The following is an 18,996-nucleotide window of genomic DNA, read 5'->3' on the forward strand; positions in this document are numbered from 1 at the left end:
AGTAGATATGCTGGTATAGGAGCCCCTGATGGTGTGGTTGATGTTAGGTCCTGTGATGATATTGCTGGTGTAGATATGTGAGCAGCGTTGGCAGCGAGGTTTGTTGCAGGGATTGGTTCCAGGTTTAGAGTTACTGTGTTGTGGTCTCTGGTTCCGGAAGCAGCTGGCAGGTCCCTGCAGCCCCTGGGCACAGGGAAGCTCTGTGTATGGCCCCCACTCCGAGTGCTGGCCCCACTGCTCACATTCGCCAGGAACCACGACCAGTGGGAGCTGTGGGTCTGAGAGCTTGTGTGGAGCCTCTCTGGCTGCTGTGCGCCTTGGGGCTTCAGAGACCTGAGGGCTGGTTCTTAGGAGACATGGTAACCGCTGCCGGGATCCCACCCCCAATCCCCTTCTCCAGCCTACAGCCCCCTCCTGCCCCCCAAATCCTTCATCCCCAACCCAGTCCTGCCCTCCCAGCCAGAGCCCTCCCCAGCTGCAGCCCAACCCCCTATGTCAGCCTGAAGCCCTCTCCTGCCCCATGCACCCACCACCCAGAGCCCACACCCCCAGTCAGAGCCTTCAACCCTCCTAAGCCCCAGCTCCCTTCCTCAGCCCGGTGCAAGTGAGTTGGGGTGGGATGAGAGAGGGAGAAAGGTCTGGGGAGACCAGGGGGAGGGCCTCAGAGAAGGGGCAGAGCAGGGGCAGAGTCTTGGGGCAGGGGCAGGGCCTCAGCGGCTTCAATTTTGTACAGTTAGAAAGTCGACCACCCAACCTGCATCGCCCACCTGGCTGTGCCAGGGTGTGTCGGTGGCCACCACCGCATCAGGGCTAGTTAGTTCTGGGCCCAGTTCAGTGGCCATCCTTTGAGTGGGACCCCCTGCCTCCAGCTTCAGGGTAGAGGGGGAGGGAGGGAGGCCTGGAGCTGAAACATGGGGAAGGCCAGAAGACTGAGCCTGCCCTGGCCTGTGATCCCTGGCACACTTGGTTATAAGCATTTAGTAAGGCATTTGATACGGTCTCGCATGACCTTCCTATCAATAAACTAGGCAACTACAACGTAGATGGGGCTACTATAAGGTGGGTGCAAAACTGGCTGGATAACCATACTCAGAGAGTAGTTATTAATGGTTCTCAATCCTGCTGCAAAGGTATAACAAGTGGGGTTCTGCAGGGGTCTGTATTAGGACTGGTTCTGTTCAATATCTTCATTAACGATTTGGATAATGGCATAGAAAGTACACTTATTAAATATGCAGATGACACCAAGCTGGGAGGGGTTGCAACTGCTTTGGAGGATAGGGTCATAATTCAAAATGATCTGGACAAATTGGAGAAATGGTCTGAGGTAAACAGGATGAAGTTTAATAAAGACAAATGCAAAGTGCTCCACTTAGGAAGGAACAATCAGTTTCACACATACAGAATGGAAAGCAACTGTCTAGGAAGGAGTGTGGCAGAAAGGGATCTAGGGGTTATAGTGGACCACAAGTTAAATATGAGTCAACAGTGTGATGCTGTAGCAAAAAAAGCAAACGTGATTCTGGGATGCATTAACAGGTGTGTTGTAAACAAGACATGAGAAGTCATTCTCCTGCTCTACTCTGCGCTGGTTAGGCCTCAGCTGGAGTATTGTGTCCAGTTCTGGGCACTGCAGTTCAAGAAAGATGTGGAGACATTGGAAAGGGTCCAGAAAAGAGCAACAAGAATGATTAAAGGTCTAGAGAATGTGACCTATGAAGAAAGGCTGAAAGAATTGGGCTTGTTTAGTTTGGAAAAGAGAAGATTGAGGGGCGACATGATAGCTTTTTACTGGCCCATATTTACACACACAGCCATTTCAGTTTGCTGACTCATACCATGCAGTGCCCAGCTGCAGCAGAACCGGTGTCTGGGCTGCGCCCGGAACCCTTCAGCATTATGAAAGCCCTTGCTTGGCAGAATCCTACCTCCTTTCCTTTCAGTGGACACTATTTTAAGCAGTTTGGAGGGATTTTACTTGGTTTAAACCAGGCGTGTCCAACCCGCAGCCCGCGGGCCCCATGCGGCCCTGGACAGCTAGTAATGCAGCCCCACAAGATCGTAAACTTCTAACATTATTATGTGATTTATATACATTAACTATATTATATATTTTATATGTAACCCAAGACAATTCCCCTTCACTCAATGCGGCCCAGGCAAGCCAAAAGGTTGGATACCCATGGTTTAAACATTCACAGCTGGAGGAAACAGGGGAGGAGGGTCAGACAATGCCCTCAAGATTAAAAAAATTAGAGCTTTAGACACCTTCAAAACGCAAGTCTTAAGCGTCTGTTTTAAGTTTTAAGGGCCGAATATACAAGGCGGGTGGTGGGAAGTAACTCAGCAGCTCAGGGCTGGCTCACTGAGGCGAGGTCTAGCCGAGACCTAAAAGTCGATCAAAGAGCCGCAATTGCAGCGAGGACAACTGTGGCCTGTCGCTGGGCTTCTCAGCGTATCCAAGCGCCATTCGTCCGGCCGCCCACGCAGGGGGAGGTTGAGGGCAGAAACTCTCATGTCAACCTCCCGTACTCCTCGCGAGAACAAGGAGCGCCAGGGCCACCCGTCGAGACCGGAAGGCTGGGTTTAGCGCATCCCCACTGAATGCACAAGTCCGTACGCTGGGAGATCGACCCTGAAGGAGTTGATCTTCTGGTAAGTGTGGACGTCCTCTTAGAAGGGCCCAGGGGGAGGTGATGTCCTTTGCTGGAGCAACTCCTGCTGGCGCAAGAGCCGAGTTTCCGCAGAGCTCTGCTTCGGGCTGGGGAAGGAAGGGCGGCGGAAGCAGTGGGGTGAGAGAAACATAAGACTGGGAGAGCTGTTTATCGGGAGGGGTAACCTGGTGGAGACGGTTGCTTGAAATGAAGTGAGCAATTGGGGGGTCAGATTGAGGTGCTGGAAGTGGGAAGGAGGGAATGAAGGGGCCATGTGCTCCCCCTCTGGCCTTTTTAAGGGTGAGCAGTGGGAAAAGGGGCGGAGAGAAGTGAGAGGGGGCGGGGCCTGGGAAGGGGTGGGGCTTGGGCCAGAGGTGGCGCTAGGGCAGGGGTTTGGGAGGAAGGGCAGGGTGGATCCTCAGGGGAACCAGGGTCTGAGGAGAAGGGGTGGTGCAAGGGTGAGGCCTTGGACAAGTGGGCAGAGAAGGAGCAGGGCCTGGGGTGGGGGTGTGGCACAGGGGGCGGGGCCTGTGGGCTGCATTCCCAGTACATTATGCGCTAGGAGTGGTCCCCATGGTGCCTGGCACTGGTGCTGCTTCTGCGGTGGGGGGCACATTTGCACAGGCCTCGGTGCACGTAGAAATTTTATTCTGCATACAGATGGAAAAGGTTGGTGGGAACGTTGCCTAGAGCCAGAGCTCTCCTGTCCATAGGACGGTTCGGGGAGGCCACCCCAGGCCCTGCACTTTGGGGGGAGCCCAGTGGCAGCCACCTCACTCTGGTGGCAAGAGCTGGAGCGATCTGGCCCCCTGCCCTGCTCTGCCCCATGACCCTCTCCTGGCTCATTGCCCTCTGCTTTACTAGCTGTGATGGAGTGGGGGATACGTGTGTACCTGTGTCTAACACAGGGTGTGGGGCTCCTGCTGAGGGTAACCTGGCGACCAGGTGACACCTTTGTACTGCAGACAAAGGAGGAGGTGGAGCCTGAGGGGTTTGAATTGGAACTGGGAGTTGGAAGCAGTTAGTCTGGGCTGAGGGAGAGAGAGAGAGACCAAGGAGGGGGCAAGGCCCCGGCTCTGGGGGCCCCTCGAGGCCTCCTGTCCCCAACATGGATTGGACTGGCTGTCTCTGCTGGCTGCATTGACTCCTCTGTACAATGCTGTGTCCTGTCAGCTAATAAACCTGCTGTTCTCCTGAGCTGCGTCTACACGTGCACGCTACTTCGAAGTAGCGGCAGTAACTTCGAAATAGCGCCCGTCACGTCTACACGTGTTGGGTGCTATTTCGAAGTTGAAATCGACGTTAGGCGGCGAGACGTCGAAGTCACTAACCCCATGAGGGGATGGGAATAGCGCTCTACTTCGACGTTCAACATCGAAGTAGGGACGTGTAGACGATCCGCGTCCCGCAACTTCGAAATAGCGGGGTCCTCCATGGCGGCCATCAGCTGGGGGGTTGAGAGATACTCTCTCTCCAGCCCTTGCGGGGCTCTGTGGTCACCGTGGGCAGCAGCCCTTAGCCCAGGGCTTCTGGCTGCTGCTGCTGCAGCTGGGGGTCCGTGCTGCATATACAGGGTCTGCAACTAGTTGTTGGCTCTGTGTATCTTGCACTGTTTAATGAAAGTGTGTCTGGGAGGGGCCCTTTAAGGGAGCGACTTGCTGTTGAGTCCGCCCCGTGACCCTGTCTGCAGCTGTGCCTGGCTCCCTTATTTTGATGTGTGCTACTTTGGCGTGTAGACGTTCCCTCGCTGTGCCTATTTCGATGTTGGGCTGAGCAACGTCGAAGTTGAACATCGACGTTGCCAGCCGTGGAGGACGTGTAGACGTTATTCATCGAAATAGTCTATTTCGATGTCGCAACATCGAAATAAGCTATTTCGAAGTTGGGTGCACGTGTAGACGTAGCCCTGCTGAGCAAGAGTCACTCATGCCTGTGGATGGGGTGCAAAGCTTGGGGGACCCCGAACCCCATCACACTAGCTCAGCACCCTGGCCTCAGGGCACACCCCCGTCAGGCCCTCAGGTCATCCCCCAGCTTGCGGTGCTTGGGGAGGGGACAAGGGGGTGGAGCAGGAATGGAAAGGGGCGTGGTGGGGGTGGAGTGGGCTCAAGGCTTTGGGGGGGAAGGGGTGGAGTGGGGTGGGGCCTGTGGGGAGCCTGGGCCCGGTAGGGCCAACAGCCACCATGGGCCTTCACACAAGGTGGGAGGGGGCCCAGCTCTGCACCCCTAGAAAAGGCGGGGCCAAGGGTGGAAAGGGCGAGGCTAAGGGCAGTCAACCCTTATTACCCCCCTGGGCTGCAGTGCTGGGGGTCTCCTCCCTCTTCTCCAAGCGGTGGCATTTCAAAGGGGCCAGGAGCGCTGGGCCCCTACCAAAGCAGCAGCGTCCACAGCTGGAGCTCTGGCCCCCTTTAAAATGCTGTACGCTGGGGCAACTGTCTTCTTTCCACCACCCCTCCTGTCAGAGAGCCTGCCTGGGCCCTGCGCCTGGGGCACTGTGAGGGGGTTTGCCCCAAGCCTTGTGCCTCCTCCTCACTTTTAGGCTGCTTCTGCTGTCTCTGGTTAAGATTGTCATGCACAAAGGTTACGTCTACACTAGAGAGCTTTGTTGACAAAACCCAGGGAGTGTCCACCTTCCCAAGGCATTTCTGTCGACAGTAAATTGACAGAACATGGCACTTCTGTCGACTGTGTTCTGCCGCTCCCCCATGAGGCAGAACGCCCCTGTTTCCAGTTTTTTTGGGGGTGTGGGTTCGGATCCCACCACTGCCACCACATGTAACCAATTGCCCAGATTTCTAATGCAAAGCCAGCCAAGCTCCAACCCTCTCCTTTGCTCTGGTTCTCAGGAAGCAAAGGTGTTACCTGGTTGCCCCGGTTACAACTAGCCGGTTAACAGAACGCTGGTCGGGATGTTCTGGGGGTGAGGGGGCCCCTCTGTCCACAGACAGGGCTTCCAGGACACAGGGCAGCCCTGTCTGCTGTGCTTCCCATGGGCTGTTCTGTCCAGAGAGAGCAGATTGCTCTTTCCATCCACTTGGCTGGCTGCAATATGGAGATACACATCTCGTAGAGCTGAATGGAACTTCAGGAGGTCATCATGTTCAGCCCCCTGCCCCCTTGGCAGGACCAAGCACCATCTCTCACAGATATTTCTGTTAATCTGTTTGCCCCAGACCCCTAAATGGCTTCTTCAAGGCTTGACTCTCAACCCTGGGTTTAGCTGGCCAATGCTCAAGCCGCTGAGTTATCCCTCCCCATTGGCCACACAAGTTTTGTTGGAAGATCTCTTCGACAGGAACTTCTCTCGACAGATCGCAGTAGTGCAGACGTAGGCAAAGGATTTGAAGTGGGCAGAGGGGTAGCCGGGGGTCTGGGACAGGGACTGTTCGTGTTGCTGAGCCACGAAACCAGCATCCCTGTTCGGTCTGCAGCGTCTCGTGTCTGGCAGAGCTGTGGCTGGCCGTTCCTCCGCGTGCTTTCTGAAGGCGTGGGGCTTCATTTCCTCACGCCTGGAGAACAAGCAGCTAGGGAGTTATTGCTTTGTGCATAAGCTTCAGCCCCAGGGGAAACCGTGCTTTCACCTTGTGAGTTCATTCAAGAACCTGCTCGTTCGCTGGCCCGCTGGCAGGAGCTTATTCAAATGTCTACATTGCTAGATTTTGACGCTAATAACTTCTCTAGTGGGCTGTTTCTTCCTTTGCCGAGCGGTAAACGGAGACCGCTTTTGATGGAAATAGCTTCTCCTCCGTGTGCGCCTGTACCCTGTAATAGATGTTTACAGGCATTTACCAAAAAAGAGCTAATCGTCCTAAGCGGAGATAGCGCAGAACTCAGCCAATCACGCGCCTTGCTCGGCAGCTCGTTTGTATGCGGCCATGCCATTGACTGGGCGAGAGAGATGGCGGAGAGGGTGTGTTCCTCGGACCGCTTGGCACGCGCCCAGACGTGGAGCTGTTTCAGCAGCATGCTCGCTCGGCGGCAGTGCATCTCGGGATGCCTTTTTGGTGTGGAGGGCGCGGACTTTTTCCCCAGCAAAGTGCTCGGAAATGCACTGACCTACGCAGATGGTCTTGAAACTCGTCGTGCTCCCGGTGGTCTGAGGCAGAGTTAGTCGTCGTAATATGCGGCCGTTTGAGAAAGAGGGTCCAGAAATGCAACCGCCCCCGAATAATGGATTTTGCTGAACGTCCACAGATTGCCTCAGTTTTTCGCATGTATGTTCCTGGCTTCCGCAGCTCTGCTGGCTTCGTGGGAGAAGGGGCTATACTGGGAATGCTCACTTAAGGGCGCCTCACTGCCTCAGTTTCCCTAGCAGGGTGGTGATATCAAGAGGCCTCAAAAAGGCTTTGCAATGCATGTCCCCCTGTGCCCTGCAAAGGGGATGAAGATACAACAGGCCAGCACTAAGTGCTGTCAAATAGCCCCCTTTAATGAGACTAATTGCTGTACATCCTTGCTCCACCACATGGTGACTGGCTGCAGGGCAGGATGTGGCTTCTCAGTAGTTGTCACTACAGGGGACTCCTCAGCGATGGAATACATTGGAAGTGTCCATCAGCATGGCTATGGCTCATGGTTAGGGGGGATCTGCACCCATGACAGTGTAGTTAAGCTAGGCTAGCCCTGGTGTAGACAGTGCTCCGCAGATGGGAGAATTCTTCCACTAGCCTGGCCACTGCTTCTCAGAGCATTGATGTAGCCTCAGCTGCTGGGAGTGGTTCAGCTCATAACCCTGGCCACACTGCAATGCCTACAAGACAGAATGGTCTGCTTGTAAAGGCTGGACTGGGATTAAGGAGTCCTGGGTTTGAGGCTTTACCCAGCACCAGACTCTCTGGCTCACCCTCGATACCCCACTCAGCCCAGCTTTGCAGAGGTTTGGGCCTTGGGCTCCACTCGTTAACCACCCCGAGTGCCCTGCTGCCCAAGTCGTTCCCAATTGGGCCTGGGGACTCAGGGCAGGGGGCTGCAGGGAGCAGGTACAGGAGTCTGGGCAGAGGTCGGGGTGGGGTTCTGTTGTTCTGATGGGTGTAGCGGCTGGGGCTGTCCCAGTTGGTGACCCTGCCCCCACGCTGCTCCTGTTCCTGGTCTTGTGGGAACAGCACCCATAGGCACAGGAAGGGAACTAAGGGTTCAGGGGCTGCCGTTAGCCCCCTTGGCGGCAGTCAAAGGAAAGAGTTAAGGGGGCTGGATCCAAGCCAATCTGATGAAGCAGGTCTTTGCCCACGAAAGCTCGTGCTCCAAAATATCTGCTAGTCCCAAAAGACTGAGCACCTTGGACCTTCAAGTGAGTCCTACTGGGGAAACCCTGGTGGTTTCTTATGACCCATTCCTTTACTGCTGTCTTAGAATTACTGCAACTATTATGACTGGCTTTGGAAAGCAGCTACGGAGATGGGATGGATCTAACACGACCACTAGCATCCTGGAAGAGTCGAACATGACCATTGTCATTCACCAACAACTTCATTGGGCTGGTGATGTGGTTCGGATGTCCGATCAGCACCTCCCAAAACAGTTTCTGTTTTCTGAGTTGGAGGAAGGACAGAGGAACTATGCGGCCAGCGGAAGCATAAGAACATAAAAACACAAGAACGGCCATTACTGGGTCAGGCCAAAGGTCCATCTAGCCCAGCATCACATCTGCCGACAGCGGCCAGTGCCGGGTGCCCCAGAGCGGGTGGACTGAAGACGAAGATCAAGCAACTTGTCTCCTGCCATCCTCTGACAATCAGAGCCCGACACCATTCCTACCCCCTGGCTAATAGCCTTTTATGCACCTAACTTCCATAAATTTATCTAGCTCTTCTTTGAACTCTCTTATCGTCCTGGTCTTCACAGACTCCTCTGGCGAGGAGTTCTGCAGGTTGACTGTGAGCTGCATGAAACAGAATATTCTTTTATTAGTTTTAAACCTTCTACCCAGTAATTTCATTTGGTGTCCTCTAGTTCTGATATTATGGGAACAAGTAAATAACTTTTCTTTATTCACCCTCTCCACACCACTCATGATTTTGTTGACCTCTATCATATCTCCCCTTGGCCTCCTCTTTTCTAAGCCCAAAAGGCTCAGTTGCTTTAATCCCTCCCCATATGGGACCCATTCCAAACCCCTAATCATTTTAGTTGCCCTTTTCTGAACCTTTTCTAATGCCAAAATAGCTTTTTTGAAGTGAGGAGCCCACATGTGTACGCAGTATTCAAGATGTGGGCGTACCATAGTTTCATAAAGGGGCAGTAAAATATTCTTTGTCTTATTTTCTATCACTTCTTAATAATTCTAACATCCTATTTGCATTTTTGACTGCTGCTGCGCACTGAGTGGATGTTTTCAGAGAACTATCCACATTAACGGTGTAACAGTGAGTCAGTAAACAGTGTGCCCTCGTAGCCAAGAAGGCTAACAACATACTAGGGTGCATTTGGAGGAGTATTTCGAACAGATCTAGAGAAGTGGTTGTTCCCCTCTATTCGGCACTGGTGAGGCCACATCTGGAATACTGTGTCCAGTTTTGGGCCCCCCAGTATAAAAAGGATGTGGATTTGCTGGAGCAGGTTCAGTAGAGGGCAACAAAAATGATTCGGAGGCTGGAGCACATGACCTGGGGAAGAGGCTGAAGGATTTGGGCTTGTTTAGTTTACGGAAGAGAAGTCTGAGGGGTGATTTAATAGCAGCCTTCAACTTCCTGGAGGGCAGCTCTAAAGAGGAGGGTGAGAAACTGTTCTCAGTGGTGTCAAATAGCAGAACAAGGAGTAATGGTCTGAAGTTAGAGGAGGAGGGGTGTAGGTTGGATATTAGGAAAAACTACTTCCCCGGGAGGGTGATGAAGCTCTGGAATGCGTTGCCTAGAGAGGTGGTGGAATCTCCATCCCTTGAGGTTTTTAAGTCCTGGCTTGACAAGGTCCTGGCTGGAATGACTTAGTGGGAGTTGATCCTGCTTGAAGCAGGGGGCTGGACTAGATGACCTCCTGAGGTCCTGTGATTCTGTGATTCTGTGATAACCCCAAGCTCTCTTTCAATCAATAAAAGGACATGCTGAAGGCAAAGGAAAAAGTCCAGCATCGGTGTCAACACTTGGGAGAACCTTGCCCAGGCCCGTCCCCAGTGGAGAGTGGTAATCCGGGAGGGCTTGGTGCAGTTTGAGAGGTCCCATCGCAGCGCAGAGGAGGAGAGGCGGAGAAGAGGAAAAGAGCGTCAAAAATAGCCCCTCTCCCCTCCCACAGCTACCAACACCTGCCCCTTCTGTGATAAGATCTGAGGTTCCAGATTTGGGTCCATCAGCCGTCAATGGACTCACAGCTCGGAGGGTGACATGAAAACACCCTGCTCGTTTTTGAGCGACTGCCAAGAGTGTGGATCTAAGTCGTGAGGCTGGTGGACTCCTTTTGCTACTAGATTCAGGAAAGACAATATCCATTGTCTTTCCTTCAAGCCAGCTGTTGAAACCCCTTGGATGGTTACTACAGCCTCTGACCAAGCGGGTCTTTGCCAACAAAAGCTCATGCTCTAAAATATCTGTTAGTCTGTAAGGTGCCACAGGACTTCTTGTTGTTTCTGAAGATACAGACTAACTCAGCTCCCCCTCTGATACAACACTAGTACATCTTTGTCCTGCAATACAAGTTCCTCTTGGGTCCACCAGAAGTGATCCACTGAAAACACACTGGAAGAAATAAAGCCTCATCCAGAAGGTGACTAATAAAGGGAGTTTTATTGACTCCTGAGCTGCGTCTACACGTGCACGCTACTTCGAAGTAGCGGCAGTAACTTCGAAATAGCGCCCGTCACGTCTACACGTGTTGGGCGCTATTTCGAAGTTGAAATCGACGTTAGGCGGCGAGACGTCGAAGTCGCTAACCCCATGAGGGGATGGGAATAGCGCCCTACTTCGACGTTCAACATCGAAGTAGGGACGTGTAGACGATCCGCGTCCCGCAACATCGAAATAGCGGGGTCCTCCATGGCGGCCATCAGCTGGGGGGTTGAGAGATACTCTCTCTCCAGCCCTTGCGGGGCTCTGTGGTCACCGTGGGCAGCAGCCCTTAGCCCAGGGCTTCTGGCTGCTGCTGCTGCAGCTGGGGGTCCGTGCTGCATATACAGGGTCTGCAACTAGTTGTTGGCTCTGTGTATCTTGCACTGTTTAATGAAAGTGTGTCTGGGAGGGGCCCTTTAAGGGAGCGACTTGCTGTTGAGTCCGCCCCGTGACCCTGTCTGCAGCTGTGCCTGGCTCCCTTATTTCGATGTGTGCTACTTTGCCGTGTAGACGTTCCCTCGCTGTGCCTATTTCGATGTTGGGCTGAGCAACGTCGAAGTTGAACATCGACGTTGCCAGCCCTGGAGGACGTGTAGACGTTATTCATCGAAATAGCCTATTTCGATGTCGCAACATCGAAATAAGCTATTTCGAAGTTGGGTGCACGTGTAGACGTAGCCCTGGAGTGACGAGAACAAGACGTGGTCGTTGCCCCCGTTGAAAAAGTGCACAGCCTTGATTCCCATCATCCTGCAATGATTTCTGGGGTCTCCTCAACCTCTCTGTTGCTTTTGCAGATGCCTGTCTTGTCCAACGCCTCCCACCGAGTGGAGAGAGGCACGGCCTGGAAAGGGGCTGCCGTGGCAATCGGGGAGAGTGGAGATTTGGAACGCAGAGTGAATCTCGTACCATGAAAGAAGTCTTGACTTCAACTTCTTTACCATCACTAGCAGTTCCAGCACCCACTCCCTGGGTCGTCCCCTTGCCACGGTGTTCCAGTGAATCCAAGAGCAATGCCGTAGGGAGTCGTACTCCCAGCAGGGTCACTCACAGCGCCAAAATCCAGGGGGAGAGTCCGGACAAAGAACTGTCCTAGAAGTCCTCAGTGGCAGCACAGGTGGAGGATGGAAGGGTGATGCTACAACGGCTGTGCAGGTGGATGAAGGCTGCCACAGGCAGGAGGCTCCCCGTTGTTGTGGATCCCGTGCCATTGTTACACACACACCCCGCCCCCCCAATTGTTCTGTAGCTGCTGTATTGTTACCAGTCCTGATCATAGCTTGAGTTCGCAGCTCGTGGTGGCTAACTGGCCAGGAGAGCCGGGCCCGAGGAAGAGCCGAGTCTCTGTCGGGTGCGCACTGATGCTCTTTGGTGTTACAAGCAGAATGTTACCCAGAGGTCTCCCCTTCTCACCCCATCTTTTATAGACTTCTAGTTAGATGTCAGCCTATGGGTCCTGCTGCATCAAGCAGCCTCCCTGTGCAGACAGGACTTTCATCTTGTCCTTAACGGGACTTGTTCTTTTGTCTTTGGGCTGGGTCTGTTCCTCACCTGCAAGTAACAGAGAGGGAGCCGGGTTAGTCTGTAGCTTCGAGAACAAGGAGAAGTCCTGTGGCACCTTATAGACTAACAGATATTTTGGAGCATGAGCTTTCGTGGGCACAGACCCGCTTCATCAGATGCATCTGACAAAGCAGGTCCTTGCCCAAGAAAGCTGATGCTCCAAAATATCTGTTAGTCTATGAGGTGCCACAAGACTTCTTGTCTTCCTCCTCTTCAGGGAGTTGTCTGCACTGGTCACCCACTGGTGTTTGATCATCAGGACAGGCAGCTGTTGAGGATCAATCACATACAATCACACACTCCCCATTCACACATCTCATACAATTCACACCCCATTGACACCATTTAGGTAGAGTTTTGGTTTCAATAGAGCTTTGCAGAATGGAGTATGGGATCAAAATGGATCCTTGGTGACAATATGGAGTCTGGTTTTGTTCTTAATGGCACAGGTTACAACATCACCTGAATTATAAATCCTAAATCCAATATTACAGTTTCCTGTGAATCTTTTTCCACTAATTAGCCCTACACCATTGGACCTGGGCCTTCTGCCGATCAAGGATCATACGGAGGCTGCAGTGTAACAGTCTCCCCATGTTAAAAGCTGTCACACACGGGCATCTTCCTCACCTGGAGAAAAGAGCATCAAATACTGCCCTGCCCCCCTCCAACAGCTACCAACAACCGCCTCTTCCGTGATGAGACCTGCGGCCCCACAATTGGGCTGGTCAGCCATCAACAGCCACGCAAATAGGAGGGTGACAGGAAGGCAGCCTGCTCATTATCGAGTGAGCGCGGGGAGGAGAGAGAAGGGTTCCCACCAATTGCTGTGCTCTGTTTCCTGGGATTTGAGACGCCAGGCTTCGTTTCTTGCTACTTGTAATGGGGTTCGGGGGTCCCCAGGCTCTGCACCCGTCCGCAGGCATGTGGGACTCTCACCTATCAGGTAGAACAGGAAGTTTATTCGTCGACACAGGCGCAGCCCAGCACAGAGGTGTCAGTACAGCCGGCAGAGACAGTCATTCCAACCTATCCTGGGGAGAGGAGCCTGAGGGGTGCTCCCACCTGGGGTTTAGCTTCCCCTCAGCCAGGCTGGCTGCCTGCCCACTGTCTCTCCCCCTTCTAACTCCTGCCTCTGATTCACAACCCAGCTCGGCTCCTCCCTGCTCTTTGTTCAGGACAGAGGTGTTACCTGCCAGCTTAGGCTACAGCCCCGGGGGTTCGCTGCTTGTGTGGGTCACACACGCATCCAGCCTGACTCTCACACCCCCACCCCCAACTCCATCACACAATTCACGGTCACTCATGCTACAGCCCAGCGTTCTTTGGGGTGGGGCATGAGAGGGTCCCCACCCCCCAACACCATGGGTGGTAGAGGCCAAGGGCCAACCAGCAGCCAACGGGGCCTGAGCCGCTAGGTGGCCTGGGGATGGGGTGGGGAGCTGGCACCTAAAGCATGGATCTGCCTCACCCCCCTCAGCAGCTGTGATGGGGTTCAGGGGTCCCCCTGCACTGCACCCCGCCCGCTGGCAGGAGAGACTCTCACTCAGCAGGTACAACAGCAGGTTTATTAGGCAACAAATGTCCAGTTTCTCACAGAAGCAACAGCATAGCAGCCAGAGACAGTCCTTCCAACCTGTCCTGGGGAGAGGACCCCAAGGGGTGCCCCTCTGGGGTGTAGCTTTCCCCCTCCTCAGCCTGGCTGCCTTCCAGCTCTCCCTTCTCCTCACCTCTAACTGCCGCCCCCGATTCAAAACCCAGCTCAGCTCCTCCCTGCTCTTTGTTCAGGCAGAGGTGTTATCTGCCAGTTGTAGCCCCAGGGTCATCCTTAGCCACTGGGAGCTGCTGCTTGCCTCGGACATCCAGCCTGACTCACACATGCACCCCCCCCACTCCATCACAGCAGCAGCAGCGGGGGGCAGCCAAGCTACCTGGCTTCAGTTCTCGTGGTGCACTGCACAGGGGAGGGGCGGGACTGCTCACTGGTGGGTAGTGGAGCAATGCAGCCAGGGAGCAAATCCAGCTGATGCTGCATTGCTCCACTTTCCCCGCCTCTGCTGGTGAGGGCTGTGGGTGTGGGGGTGTTGTACCCCTGCTGCTCCTGGCCCTGCTAGTCCCCCGGCTGCATCATTCAGTGTAAAAGCAGGGCAGGGGGCAGAGCAGGGATGGGGCAGAAGATGGCAGAGGGCGGAGCAAGGGCTGGGAGGGGGCGGAGCAGGGGTGGAGAGAGGCTGGGCCATGGGGAGGGCCATTGGCCTGGCTTTTCCCCAGATGTGGGGCGGATCCTATGGCTGATGGGCCCCCTTGTTCCCAGAGGTGACCAGTGCAGGGATTCCAGGTGGGCACTGGCCATGTGCCCCGCCCCTCCCTGCCATGCCCCTCCCCCTCCCCACCTACCCCACCCCCCACTTCCTGTGGAACCCATGCACTGCTTTGGGAGGTGCAGAGACAGTCCCCCCCCCAAGCTGCACGGTGCAGGAGTGGCGTGAGCTAGGACGCTGGCACTGCTTTCGGGCCACACTGCTCCAGGATGGGGACTGCCCCTCTCAGTCATTGGACGTGGTGCTCACAGTGAGTGGGGGGGGCATGCTGGGGGGTGCATATGGCCCCCTGTGCACCCCCGTGCATCACCTAGGCTTGTGCCCACTCACTGCTCACCCTGCTAGTGAGCATATCAGTGGAAGGTCTGGAAGCATGGACCATGCAAGAAGCCGCCACCGGGGTGAACACACTGCGGGGGGGCGGGTATTGTAGGCGGGGCGGGGAGGTGGCAATGCCTTTCCCAAACTGCCTCAGCAGGCTCCCTCCCCCACCCTGCTTATGGGGCAGCAGAGACTGGGGCAGCCTGGGCTGGCCATTCTGTGTGTGTGTGTGTGTGGGAGCTGGGCTGAAGCCAGTGGTCACAGTGAGGGCAGGGCCTTGTGTGGGTTGTAGCCTTCTGGGGGGGGGTGGCCTTGTGTGAGGGGGTGTGGCCTTGTGTAAGCTGGACAGGGCTGGGGTACTTGCTGCCCCAAGCCCTGGAGTCACTCACCCTCCATGGAGAAGTTTGTTACCAGAGCTGGGCGGTGACAGAGGTCGCCGTGTTAGTCTGTATTCTATCAAAACCAAAAAGCAGTCAAGTAGCACTTTAAAGACTAACAATTCATTAGGTGATGAACTTTCCTGGGACAGACCCACCTCTTCAGATCAATACCCATGTGGTATGGTCTGGTCTGGCTATGACCTGAAGAAGTGGGTCTGTCCCACGAAAGCTCATCACCTAATGAATTATTTTGTTAGTCTTTAAAGTGCTGCTTGGCTGCTTTTTGGGTTTGGTAGAGCTGGGCAGAGTCACAGGAAGAAACCAGCAAAAGTCCTGTGGCACCTTATAGACTAACAGATATTTTGGAGCGTGAGTTTTCCTGGGCAAAGACCCGCTTGGTCAGATGTATGAGTCATGAAGAGGGTCTTTCCCACAAAAGCTTATGCTCCAAAATGTCTGGTAGTCAATAAGGTGCCACAAGACTTATTGTAGTTCTCGAAGATACAGATTAACAGGGCTACCTCTCTGATAAGAAGAAACCAAGAGGCTGTAGCTGTCGGGCTTTGCAGATGGCTCCAGGAGCCAACTTTCCTTTGCTTCAGGCTTTTAAAGCACCTGTTACGTCTAATGAGGGCTTTTTTTTTTCTAGGAAAAATGGTTCTGGAACTCCAGTCCTGCCAGCAGCTTCAGCTGTGAGATCCCCAGCCAGGAAGTGGGGTGGGGGCTTAGCAGCCGCACAGCTGGGAGTTGGCCAGGGTGCAGAGCCCTGCTGGCACCCTCAGCTGTGGAACCCTCTGCTGGGAGGCAGGGGGACCCCACAGCCCTGTGGCGGGGAGCCAGCTGGGGGCAGATCCCTGGTGGCAGCCTCAGCTGCAGGATCCCTGGCTGGGGGAAAAAAGGTGCCGGAACTCCGCTCTGGTGCATTCTGCCAGCAGAGAAGCCCTGCATGTAATCATATGGTTGCGGCACATTTCCCAGGGTGGTGCCACCCTGCCGCCCTTCCCGCTCACACCCTGACCCCTGGGCCCTCTGTACCTGCAACCCCCTCCCCCACCCCAGTTTCTGTTCCTGGGGACAAAGGTACCTGGTTTCTGTCAGCTGCCGACAAAGGGCTTTGTTCCCCAGCAGGAAAGGGCCCCAGGACCTGGCCACAGGCTGGGAGTCACCAGTGGGGGCCATGCCCCCCGGGCCTTCCTGGCCCTTAGTGCAGGGGTGTACAAAGTGAGGGGTGGGCCCTCTCGGGGGGGGCAGAATTTCCTTAGGGGGACACAGCACGATCAGCTGCTGGGGCTCAACCTCATCCAGCTGAAATCTGTTCCAGGTTTTCTGTCGGTGTATTCACGTCTAGACCCATTCACAAAGTTTTTATGTTCTACAGACTTATTTTCTGACACCTGCCGAGAGGGGGATTTTCACATGAACATCACTGAAATGTCTGTCGGTTTGGATGGCATTAGACAGGTGGGGGAGGGGGAGGGGGCTGCTGACTGCAGGGATGAAAAGTGGGGCCTGGCATAAAAATTTGGCTCACCCCTGCAGTAGTGTAATGTGGGGCGGGGGCCCAGGGCTGGGTGGGGGACAGCTTCCCTCCTGGCTCCCATTCGCCATTGCAGCTGGGCTTCTTAATCACAGCAGCATGGGTTGGTTTGGGCTACGAAGGAAGAGAAGGGCAGCAGCAGAAGAGGGCTCGGCCGGGGGGTGGAGGGGGTGGGGCAGCTGTGTGCCTCAGTTTCCCCAGTCCCATCTGCTTTGGTGAAACCTGCCAGGCACCTACGGAAGAGATGCAGCGGCAGCTCCAGCTCCTGCCACAATCCCTTTTTTCTTTTGTTTTCTCTTCTTTCCTTTTCTTTTGTCTTGTCTTTCTCTAGCCCAAGCCCCCTCCGCTCTTGCAAGGGTTAACCTCAATTGCCTCCCGCTCCGACACTGGCCCCTGCCCTGCCCAATGACAGCCCCTCCCTCGAGCCCTGGCTCGCCGCGAGGCTGGCCCGTGCCGTGCGCCCTGGGCGAGCCCGCTGGGGAGGCACCGACGGGCCGTGCCATTGAGCTGCCTCGGGGAGGGAGAGAGGAGCCCGGCAAACTCCAGCGCCGCCCCCAACTTGGATCAGTCCCCCCCGCCCCTTCCCCGGGCGCCCACGCGCTGCCAGTTGCAGCCGGCGGGGGAGAGCGCCCCTTTAAACTACGCTGCGCGCCCGGGCCGGCCCGGCAGGGGTCGGCGATGGAGGCTGCGGGCGCGGGGCGGCGCTGGGCCGGAGCGCGCAGGTAAGAGGCCGCCGGGCCGGGGCGCTGGGGAATCTCTGCCGGGCTCTAGGGGGCTCCCCGGGTTCTGCGCTGCCCCGCAGCCCTTTGGCACAGCTGGGTCCAGCCTGGAGCCCCGGATCCAGCCCCTTCCCCAGGTCCTGGGCGTTGTCCGCAGGGGCCCGTCCGCACTGGGATCCCCGTCCCGGCAGGAGCCAGCTGGAGTCCGGTCCGTGTGCACGGGGGTCGATCCGGAGCCTGGTCCGTGTGCGCGGGGGTCGATCCGGAGCCTGGTCCGTGTGCACAGGGATCGATCCGGAGTCAGGTCCTTGGACACGGGGGTCGATCCGGAGCCTGGTCCGTGTGCACAGGGATCGATCCGGAGTCAGGTCTGCGGGTAGGGGACGGTCTGGAGGGACCCTGCTTACAGCTGGAGCTGTCTGGACTCTGGTTTCTTTGTATTGATCAGTGTGAATCCAGGTCCCTTTTAGAGTGGGAGTTCCCTGGTCTCTCTGCTCAGGGATGAAATTGGGTCCTGGTCCCTGTACACAGGACTGTCCGGATTCTGGTCTCTGCGTATGAGTCAGTTTTGATCACATCCCCATTTCCAGCAGGGGCCACCTGGTCTCTGGTCCGCGTACACAGGGATCTGTCCGGATTCTGGTCTTCGTCCGTGTGTCACTTTGGGTCCATTGCCAGCTGGGGCCCTCTGGACTCTGCTCTCTGGACATGGGGATCAGTCCGGATTCTGGGGTCTCCACACGGCCAGTTTCCATTTCCGGCAGAAGCCACCCAAATTCTGGTCTCCGCATGTGGGGTGTGTGTGGGGGGGGCGGTGTCAGGTCAGATTTCGATCTCATTTCACACTGGGCTCAATCTAGTTTTGGATCGCAGGTTCCCCCGGGGTGGAGATGAACTCTGCTCTCAGCCCACCTTGGCTCCAGGCCAGAAGCTGACCCTCGACACACACGGGGTGTTACTGCAGGGCAAGGAGCTCTGGGTTTGGCCAGTCCTACTGGTGTTGAATTTAAAGGGCCGCACGTCCAGAAAGAACCTGGAGGAGGCTGGACGGGTGCGGGGGGGTGAAGAATGGGGTGTAGAGCCTGGACCCGGAGGGAAGAAGCTGGAGAGGGTTTTTCTAAGCGGGACCCAGGGCCGCCCTCTGGAGCTTTTTGTGGGAGCTTCAGTAACTGCACGAGGGGCCAGGATACCAGCGCCACATCGCCTAGCTAGTGAGATGGCTTTGAACAGGCACAGGCTGGCCCCGCAGCCATCAGCCTCAGCAGAGCCCCAGCCCCCCCACGCCCCCCGTGGCTTGGGCAGGCACTCTAGCAGCAGCAGGGGCATGGGGCGGGAGACTTGCACCATAGACAAGACTGGCCTTCTCCATGGCTGTCAGGCGGCCCAATGTCAGCCCCGCAGCAGGGCCGAGCTGGGCTTGCCAGGGGAGCCTCGGGCTGCTCTGGGATGGCTTTGCTGGGTGGGGTGGGGGTTACGCTGCAAGGACTCTGGGAGATGCAATGAACCAAGACATGCACTGGGCTTCACATGCCCCTCGCGGATCCCTGCCGGGCTCCGACATGGCAGGGCAGCCCAAAGGGAGAGAACCAGACCAGATTAGAGCTCACTGCCCAACCCTGACTGTCCCAGGGTAGGGACTGGGGGTGAGACCCCTCCAGAGGCAAAAGGAGTGGGGTCTAGTGGTCAGAGAAGTGGGGCTGGGAACCAGGATTCCTGGGTTCCTTTCCCAGCTCTGGGACGGGAGTGG

Source organism: Carettochelys insculpta, chromosome 22, assembly GCF_033958435.1.
Source record: "Carettochelys insculpta isolate YL-2023 chromosome 22, ASM3395843v1, whole genome shotgun sequence".
In the NCBI taxonomy this organism is placed as follows: Eukaryota; Metazoa; Chordata; order Testudines; family Carettochelyidae; genus Carettochelys; species Carettochelys insculpta.